The following is an 11387-nucleotide window of genomic DNA, read 5'->3' as shown; positions in this document are numbered from 1 at the left end:
CAATTAATTTCTTTCTATTTTTAGTAGAGACGGGGTCTCGCTCTTGCTCAGGCTGGTTTCGAACTCCTGAGCTGAAACAATCCGCCCGCCTCAGCCTCCCAGAGTGCTAGGATTACAGGCGTGATCCACCGCGCCTGGCCTGTGGCTTACTATTTTATTTGATGTATTGTAATTTGTTGTTAACATCATTTATTTTGATTTCTAATTGATTTAGCCAGTGGGAGCCCCTTCGAGCTGGCTTCCGTGCCCTTTTGACACGTCCCCATCATTCTTTGGGGATGTTCTTACTTTATAATACAAAAAGACATTCCATGTTCATCTTTGTATTTCCTCTGAACTAGCCCTGGAATGGGCTATTTCTCTAAGATCTGGTCTCTTTTAGCGGAAAATGGTATTTAAAAACCAAGATCTGGGTACTAGGTGTGCTCATTGCTATTGTGGCATTGCTGCTCCCAAGCCATCTGATGGAACAAAGCTAGGGAACAAAAACAAATGCACACACACACATATGCCCCACCCCCATACTACACACACATCTATATATCTTTGTATCTACACATACTGAAAGCTATAAGAGTTTATAGCAGTACTTCCAATTCCAACCTTATTCTAGTTTTCTCACCTTCCATATTTGTAATTCTCTTCTTTGTAAGAAATCTGGCTCCCATTAGCCTCAATGTATTTACCTAATAGATCAGTGTTCCTCAAAAATAACTAATCTCCTATTGCTGCCTTCTTATTCCACATCACCATGATCCCCCTCCCTCCTACCCTCAATTGTTCTCAGGCTCCATAGTATAATCCCACACTGGGCCACCACCATTGCCCCTATGGCAACATCTACCTGTACTCGTACAGAACAAGCAAATGGCTTTTGTCCTGAATTATTCAGGAAGAATGGGAGACAAGCAGTAGAGAAGTCAGAAAGGCAGAATATGAAAATCTTTTATACAACAAAAATTCAAAGGATCTTAAGAGACTATTATGAACAATTATATGCCAACAAATTGGATAACGTAGAAGTAGATAAATTCCTAGACACATAACAACCTACCAAGATTGAATCATGAAGAAAAAGAAAATCTGAATAGACCAGTAATAAATAAGGAGATTGAATCAGTAATAACCTGTCTCCCATCAGAGAAAAGACCATGACCTGATGGCTTCACCACTGAATACTATCAAACATTAAAGAAAATCTAATACCAGTCCTTCTCAAACTCTTCCAATAAAATTGAAGAGAACACTTCCAAACTCATTTTATGGGGCCAGCATTACCCTGATAACAAAGCCAGACAAGGACAATACAAAACAAATAAACAAACAACCTACAGGGCAGTATCCTCGATGACCGCAGATGCAAAAATTCTCAACAAAATACTAACAAACCAAATTCAACAGCATATTAAAAATTATTCACCATGATCAAGTGGGATTTATCTCAGGATTCAAGGATGGTTTAACATAGGCAAATCTCATCACATTAACAGAATGAAGGACAAAAACCATATGATCATCTCAATCAATAGACACACAAAACGCATGAGAAAATTCAACATCCTTTCATTATGAAAACGCTCAACAAATTAGGTACAGAAGGAATGTACCTCAACACAAGAAAGGCCATATATGACAAACTCACAGCTAACACCATACTCAACACTGAAAAACTAAAACTTTTCCTCCAAGATCAGGAAAAAAAAAAGGATTCCCACTTTCACTGCTTCTATTCAACATAGTACTGGAAGTCCTAGCCAGAGCAATTAGGCAAGAGAAAGAAATAAAAGGCATCCAAATTGAAAAGAAAGAATAGACTGTTCTTTTTTGCAGATGACAGTATCATCTTATATACAGAAAACTCAAAAAAATCCACCAAAAAACTGTTAGAATAAATTCAGTAAAGTTGCAGGATACAAACAGACAGCAATCAGTAGTGTTTCTATATATTAAGAGTGAACTCTCTGAAAAAGAAATCAAGAAAACAATCCCATTTACAATAGCTACAAAGAAAATAAAATATTTAGGAATAAATTTAACCAAGGAGGTGAAAGATCTCTACACTGAAAACTATAAAACATTGATGCAAGAAATTGAAGACAAATTACATGGAAGGATATCCTATGCCATGTCCATAGATTGGAAGAATTAATATCACTAAAATACTACCAAAAGCGATCTACAGATTCAGTGCAATCCCTATCAAAATTGCAATGGCATTTTCTACAGAAATAGAAAAAAACAATCCTAAAATTTATATGGAATCACAGAAGACCCCAAATAGCCAAAGAGCAAAGCTAGAGGCATCACATTACCTGATTTCAAAATATACTACAACACTATAGTAATCAAAACAGCACAGTACTGGCATAAAAACAGACACATCGACCAATGGAACAGAGAGCCCAGAAATATTGTTATTAAGTATGAAATGTCTGATTTCCTTAAGTACTAAGTTTGACAGTTGATATCTCTGATATTTCACTTTGACACTTCTTGTTTTATTTTTATTGTGAAGGTACATCCTCAGTCTTTCAAACACACATTTTGGCTTGTGATTACCTTTCACATTTTTTTAGAGCAATTTTTATGAAACCATGGATAAGTTAAAAATTCATCTTATTTTCGAATATGAGTTCCAATGCAGTGCAGACAGCTTCAAGTATCAACGAAGTGTTTGGGAAGGATGTGGGTAATGAACGCACAGTACATCGATGGTTTGAGAAGTTCCGTTCTGGTGATTTTAATCTTGAAAAGGAGCCCTGGGGGCGACCTGAGACCAAGTGGATAATGATGAGCTGAAAGCCGTAGTGGAAGCAAATCCATCTCAACCTATGCATGAATTAGCAGCAAGGTTTGACATTACTATTCCAAAAATATTGGACCATTTGAAACAAATTGGCAAAGAAAAGCTAGATAGATGGGTTCTGCGTGAATTAAATGAGCATCAGAAGAGAAATTTTCTCAAAGTTTTCCTTTCTTTGCTGTTATAACATAAAGGCATAACATTTCTACGCTCTATTGTTACATATGATGAAAAATGGATTCTTTTTGACAATCATAAGCGTTCAGCATAATGGCTGGATAAAGATGAAGTGTGAAAACACAATCCAAAACCAAGTATTCATCAAAAAAAGTTAATGGGGCCTGTTTGGTGGTTCAGTGCTGGTATTATCCACTACAGCTTCACGAAACCTGGTTAGTTGATTAGAGGATGTCTACTGCAACCAACTGGACAAAATGATGAGGATGCTTGCGACTAAGCAGCCAAGATTGGTCAATAGAAACAGGCCAATCCTCTTGCAAGACAATGCCTGACCACATATGGCACAAACAACGCTGCTCTGACTACAGCAGCCAGACTTGGAAACTCTGTCATCCACCATATTCACCATTCCTTGCACCAACTGACTACCACTTCTTCCAGGCTTTGGACCACTTCTTCCAAGGAAAAATATTCAATTCTCAACAAGCTGTGGAAAACGCCTTTTGTGATTTCATTGCCACTTGCTCTCCAGGCTTCTTCAGTGCTGGTATAAACAAGCTACCATTAAGATTGCAAAACTGTGTCAATAGTTTAGGCACATACTTTGGTTAATTGTACTGCTTCTTGTTTGAGATATAATAAACTACACTTTTGATTTGAAATCAGACATTTCATATTTAATGACCTAATAAATTCAAGCATTTACAGCCAGCTGATTTTTGACAAAGGTGCTAAGCACACTATGGGGTAAGGATGGTCTCTTTAATAAATAGTGTTGGGAAAACAAGATATCCACATGCAGAAGAATGAAGTTAGACCCTCATCTCACATCATATACAAAAATCAACTCAAAATGACTTAAACAGAAAACCTGAAACTGTAAAACTATTAGAAGAAAACATAGGGGCAAAGCTCCATGACAGCAGTCTGGGTAATGATTTTTGGAATATGACCCCCAAAGCACAGGCAACAAAAGCAAAACTAGACAAATGGTACTATATCAAATTAAAAAGCTTCTGCTCAGCAAAGGAAACAATCAACAGAGTGAAGAGACAACCTAAGGAATTGGAGAAAACACTGTACACCATATATCTGATAAGGGGTTAATATCTACAATATATAAGGAACTCTAACAATAGCACAAAACAAAAAACCTGATTAAGAAATGGGCAAAGGACCCAAATGGACATTTCTTCAAAGAAGATATACAGATGGCCAACAGGTACACTAAAAAATGCTCAACATCACAAATCATCAGAGAAATGCAAATTAAAACCACAGTGAAACACCACCTCACACCTGTTAGAATAGCTATTACCAAAAAATGAAAGTGTTGATGAGGACATGGAGAAAAGAGAACACCTGCACACTGTTGGTGGGAATGTAAATTAGTACAGCCATTATGGAAAACAGAAAACAAAATTAAAAATAGAATTCCCATACGGTCCAGCAATCCCACTACTGGGTATATATATCCCAAGGAAATGAAATAAGAATGTTGAAGAGATATTTGCACTCCCATGTTCATTGCAGCATTATTCACAATAGCTAAGATATGGAATCAGCCTAAGTGCCCATCAAAAGATGAATGGATAAAAAAAATGTGAGGCTGGGTATCGTGGCTCATGCCTATAACCCTAGCACTTTGGGAGGCTGAGGCGGGAGGATCTCTTGAGGCCAGGAGTTCAAGACCAGCCTGGGTAACACAGCAAGACCCTGTCTCTACAAAAAAATAAAATAAATAGAAAAACTTAGTCAGGCATGGTGGCATGTGCCTGTAGTCCCAGCTACTCACGAGGCTGGGGCAGGAGGATTGCTTGAGCCCAGGATGATGACGCCATTCTAGCCTAGGCAACAGAGAAAGACCCTGTCCCCCCCATGAAAAAAGTATATATACACAATTGAATATTATTCAGTCATAAGAAAGGAAATCATGTCATTTGTAACATGGACCTGAAGAACATTATGGTAAGTGAAATAAATCAGGCACAGAAAGCCGACTACTACATGATCTCACATACATATAGAATCTTTAAAAGTTGAACTCAGAGAAGAGAGTAGAATGGTGGTTAGCGGAACTGGAGCAGTGGGGGTGTGATGGGGGCGTTTGGGAGATGTCGGCCAAAGGACATAAAATTTCAGTTAGGAATAAGGTTTAAGAGATCTATTACACAACATGATGGCTATAATTAGTAATAATATATTGTATTCTTCAAAATTGCTAAGAGTAGATTTTAAGTGTTCTCACCAGAAAATAATGTGAAGTAATGCATATGTTAATTAGCTCAATTTAGCCATTCCACAGTGTATATATATTTTTCAAAATATCACGTACACAATAAATATATACAATTTTTAAATTTAAAAAAAGTTAAAAAAAAACCCAAAGAGACGCCAGAGAGCTCAATCTCTCTCTCCACTACATGAGGACACAGTGAGAAGGCAGTCATCTGCAAGCTAGGAAGAGCCCTTACCAGAACCCAACCATACTGGCACCCTGATCTTGAATATCCAGCCTCCAGGACTGTGAAAATAAATTTTTGTTATTTAAGCCAAAAGAGAAGAAAAGAAAAGAAAAGAAAAGAAAGAATCTTCTAAAAAGGCACTTCAGTATTCTACAAACTTATCGTTTCAAAGTACAATTACATATGCAAGTGTATTCAGCTATGGCATTCCATAAAAATGTAATGTTTCTAAGCAACCAAAACTACCTTTCCCTGTAAGGAAGATGCTGTAAATATGAAGAAAATCTGATTGATAATTTTAAAGTCAAATAGCAACAAAATTTTAGCAAAGGTTTTAGAATTTTTTCCATTTATTGTATTACCAAGAAAAAAATCACTGTATACAAAGATATTACAAAGATAATAAAATACTCTGTACAATAAAAGGCATTTTGACATTTTAAACACTGTTACGCCCTGGTATCAAGCTTAACATTAAATAACTAAACAGTACCTGAGAACTTTAAACACTCACTTTCTCATCAGTGCCTCCAAATTTATTCGTTATTAAGAAGCATATAAAAATATTTAGAATAGCCAAAAAGTAGGATTTTGGTATTCTACTAAGATCTGGATTCATCAGGACAACAGTATTTTTAAGTACATACTTTTAAAACAAATCATCTCTCAAGGGTTCATCTGGTCTGAACCATGCATTTAAGAAAGTTCATTACCCAAAAGCTTTGTGTTTTCCCTTCCATGTGTCACCTTAAAGCTACCTGAACTGTCCAACAGGGACCAACATCATCAGCTAATTACTCAGTAAAAAATCAGTGTCTCCAATGAAGTCTCCTAAGATTGAATTCCACAAATGGATCACCAAATATTCCAATCTTTACCTGTGTCTTACTACATTTTATGAAAGCTATAATGTTTTGATTAGATAATAAAGTTTAGTAAGTAAAATGGGCAAGATACATGATACTTTTTCCAAAAATTTGTGTATCATTTACCTGCTGATATCCCTGAAAACTCAATTTGCTTAAGAGCCAACATTTTGTACTAATTACTGTTACTATTTACACATAGGTGTTTTATGAAATTTATAAATTTTTTAAAGTCCAATAGTAAACTGAAGCTGTAGAAAGAAGTTATAAGAATACTAGAGTATGATAAATTCTGACATTTTAAATAGATAATTATTAGCAGGTGGTATTTCCTAAAGACAGAGACATTTAGAATAATTAGAGTAATTTTGAAAATTTTATCCATATTTTGTTTCTTAATGGAAATAGTGGGGACATGAGTGGTGTTTTTGTCTGTGCTTTTTGCATACATGAAAAAAATTACAGGTGTGATTACTTTTGAGATTTAATCTTATCCACTGTTAAGCTTGTGCTTAGCTAAACTCTACTATGAAATATTAGTAAAAATATTAATTTGACTAAGTCTTAGACAAACAAGGCATAAAATTGGATACAGACAACTCATATATTTATCTCTGATTAGCCACCTGCCCTTGGGCTTATAAATAGCATGAAATTTTCTATAATATGTGATATAAAAAGCATTCTAATTTTTACCCTTTCATATTCAATCTCTAAGAATGAAACAGATCAGAAACCTTTCAGGGGCAACTTCCTTAGTTATGACAAGATTCACTTTTAGGAAGAGAGTCAAACTACTCCCAATTCATAATCAACTTTGGCAAAGGAATTGAGAGTCAGCGAATTTCAGAACCGAAGTAATTAATTGACCGTATCTTCACTATACAATAGGCAATGATACTGGACAGAAAGTTCTCCAGATCTGGGCAAGAGCTAATGACTCTAAAGAGAAATCTACCTCAGGGTTCTTAATAAAGAAACTAATCAATAATGATTTTTTTCACTCTGCTGTTTTAGATAACTAGAAAAATTGTTTAGAGATTAATCATGGTCTTAGGATCTACACAGATGTTGGTTTAACAGTATTTTGATTAGCACTATACAATTTACAGTGTTTCTTCCTATGCATTATTTTATTTAGTACAACTCACCCTGTGAGGTAGGTAGACTGGGGATTATCTGACTAAAAAGTCCCTATTGTTTCCATTTCTCCATGCTGTTTAGTAGCATCTGGTAATCCTTTAGAAAATCAAATTATGATATAATAAATTATTTGGTGCTACTAGGCAGCCTGAATCTCCAATTCCAAGTCTGTCTTAACATAAAAAACTATAATTAGTTTATCTGAAGTATTAGGCTAGAAATTGAGAACCCAGCTGTTTCTGTTCCCTAAGATTGTGAGAGGCCCAGTTACCAATTTAAAAGGCCATTAAAATAGTAGGTTCTGATGATAGAAATCTGAATAATAGTTTAGAGGAGTAGGTACAGATTGGGAAGGGGTATGAAGGAGACTTCTGGGGTGTTGGAAATGTCCTAAACATGGTGGTTACATGGGTGTTTTTTACATAAGTAAAAATTCATTAAGCTGTACACTTAAAACTAGTCCACTTTATGCATTTTACTTTATACGTGCTATTGATCAAAAGAAAGAATGATATCTTTGTGAGCAACAGTTTTGTCCCATTCACCTCTGCATTACTTCACCTAACATGATGCTTTGCACATCAATGTTAAGAAAAATGTGATATAGATTGATTACATGAATAATGGAGGGTCATTCAAGGTAAGGTGCTCAGGAAGTGAAGTGCATGAGGGACACTTGAGTTTAGACCTGCCGCATACAGTGGAGAGAAGTAGCAAGGTCAGGGTTATGAAATAATCCTAAAAACTTTAGAATTTCTACCCAATACAGTTGACACTACTATTTTTAATACAGCTGCTTTCAATCTCAAAGGGCTACAGGAGGGTTTTTAAAAGAAAGGGGAGCCAGGTACGGTGGCTCATGCCTATAATCCCAGCACTCTGGGAGGCCAAGGGGGGAGGATCACTTGAGGCCAGGAGTTTGAGACCAGCCTAAGCAACATAGCAAGACTGTGTCTCTACAAAAAAATAGAAAAAAAAAAAAAAAAAAAAAAGGGAGACAGCAGGTCAAGAAAGAGGAAGTATATTTCACAAGACTTAAGTAATCCTGGCATCACCGCTTTTCCGGCCAGGTTAAGTACTTTTCCCTTCAAAAATTATATCCTTATCTACATTTTTATAATCACTCGTATGTCAATTTTACCTTCTCTCTCTAATAATAGCTACCATTTATTCAGTACCAACTATGCTAGGGACTGCACTAGGTGCTGAAGTCCCAAAGATGAATGAGACATTGATATAAAACAATCCACTGCAAAAAAGAAAAAAAAACAAAAAAAAGAAAGATGAATGAGATAAACACTTAAATGACTATAACTGCATGAGATGAACTGTGTAATACGGACATATACAAAGCTGCATCTCTACTAGGGAGGCAGGACCAAGTTTCACAGAGGAGAAGCCCAGTCTTGAGGGATGAGTGTTCTAGCTGTAGAAGAGCAGAGGTAGAGTGGGTAACATGTTAAAGGTATGGAGGCCTGAGAAAGAATGTTTTTTTCAAGGAATGCTATAAAATAAGGTAAAGAGGATGGAGTATTTTAACTGGAGCGTATGGAAAAGATTATTGTTGGGGGGGAAGAATGAAGGCCTTTACTAAGAGAGCAGCAGGAATGAAGAAGGGACAGATTCAAGAGTGGGCAGACTCAAAAGGATTTGATTAGGTATGAGTGTGAGGGAGAAACAGAATAAAATACAATTTTCACGTGCCTATTAAATATATGGGGTGGTAGGGTAAATAGTAATGCCATTAAGAAAAGTAAAGAATGCAAGAAAAGGAGCCGGCTTATAAGGGCATTCAGGTAGCGTGAGAATCATTGATGAGATTACCCAGGGGAAACAAAATAGCACCAACTGAGGGCTGGGGTCGAGACTCGAAGCACAAAAACCTCAGAGAGAAATCTTGTCTACCACAGAAACCCCACAGGAGTTCCAAACAGGGAGCTGTCATGATGGGTAGAAGGTTATGAATAGGTCAGGCAGGGTGAGGAGTGGTAAAAAGACACCACGTTTGACAAGCAGGTAGTCTCTGGTCCTCTTCCCCAGAATATCACAGGAAAACAGCAAGAGCTAAAGACAGAGGTCGATACACTAAGGCATGACGGGAAGTGAGGAAATGGAGGCTGAAGGTATTTTAGAAGTCAGGATGCGATGGGAAGGAGAATGAGGGTGACAGAACAGTTCTGTTTTTTTTCTTCTTTTTTCTTCTTAGGCTAGAGAAGACATTTATCATGTTTACACAAAGAAAGGAAGCACTAAATGGCAATGTGAGCGTATAGGAAACAGGACGGAAGAGCAAGGAGGCAGCACAAATAGAGACTGGGAGAGGAGGACACCTTTTCCTCAGAAACCAAAAGTGGGTGTTATAAGAACAGGTGAAAGTATTAATACATTTAGACATAGAGAAGAAATATGTTGCCAAATTCATTTTAAATTATAAAATACCTTCTATAATCAGTAAATAGCACCTGAAAAATGAAAAATCCATTGGAAAAACTAAACACAGACGTAGCATTATGTTAGTTCAGTTTATGCAGGAAAAAAACTGCAAAACAAGTCAACATTTAGTTTACAAAAATCCATTTATTCTAATAGTCAGTGTTTAAACTAATCAGTGCTAATTAATACAAAATTATGAGATTCTGTATTTAAAAAAAAACTCACCACCTATCAATCACCATCTGGAGACATCCTGCATTCATATTTTGAAGAGGAAAGAGATTACGCTTTCAGGTTTTTCTTTCTCCCTGGTAAGTTGTACTAAAAGTATGTTATATGCTTATGATTTTTAAAATTTATATTACAGAAATATTTTCTTTTGAAATCATAATTTCTGTGAAATACAAATGGTACTAAGTTAGAGGTCTTTAATATTTTTGTTTTGCTTCCTGGACTATCCTGACCCCAAGTTTTATCTTGCTCTCCTTCCTATTTCCCAGCACCATTCAATTCAGAATTTTTATTTAATAACATTCACACACTCCCCAATTTCACTGAATTGACTACTTGATATAAATTTATAGTTTGGTTGGATACTGTATAAGTGAAATGATACATTATTTCTAGCTAGGAATGAGTTCAACATTTAGAGTGCAGTAGGTTCTAGTTGTAAAATAAACTAGGTCTTTAATAAGTTAGTTAATTAGCATCATGACAATTCCATCATAATTAAGATTATTGCTCAAATTCTACCATCATTTTGCCACTGGGATTATTCTGCTTTCAAATAATTTGGATTACCATTATTAACACTGGACTTGAATATACATGATTCTGATATAAACTCAATGTCACATTAAATAAAACATCTAGTAATTAAAGCTATTCTTTCTTTCAAAAAAAAATTCTGGCTGTGCGTGGTGGCTCACGCCTGTAATCCTAACACTTTGGGAGCTGAGGTGGGAGGACTGTTTGAGGCCAGGAGTTCAAGAACAGCCTGAACAAAAGCAAAATGCTGGCCTTACAAAAAAATTAAAAAATTAGCCAGTCATGGTGGTGTGTACCTACAGTCCCAGGTATTCAGGAGGCTGAGGCAGGAGAATCACTTGAGCCCAGGAGTTTGAGGTTGCAGTGAGCTATGATGATGCCACTGCACTCCAGCCTGGGCTACAGAGCAAGATACTGTGGGAAAAAAAACAAAAAAAAATGGCCGGGTGCAGTGGCTCACGCCTGTAATCCTAGCACTCTGGGAGGCCGAGGTGGGAGGATCACTTGAGCTCAGGAGCTTGAGACCAGCCTGAGCAAGAGCAAGACCCCGTCTCTACTAAAAATAGAAAAAAATTATCCAGGTGTGATGGCACAGGCCTGTAGTCTCAGCTGCTCAGGAGGCTGGGGCAGGAGGATCTCTTGAGCCCAGGAATTTGAGGTTGCTGTGAGCTAGGCTGACGCCATGGCACTCTAGCCTGGACAACAGAGTGAGACTCTGTCTCAAAAAAA

Source organism: Propithecus coquereli, unplaced genomic scaffold (genome assembly GCF_000956105.1).
Source record: "Propithecus coquereli isolate 6110/MARCELLA unplaced genomic scaffold, Pcoq_1.0 Scaffold138, whole genome shotgun sequence".
Taxonomy (NCBI): domain Eukaryota; kingdom Metazoa; phylum Chordata; class Mammalia; order Primates; family Indriidae; genus Propithecus; species Propithecus coquereli.
Note: the sequence above shows the minus strand (reverse complement) of the source record.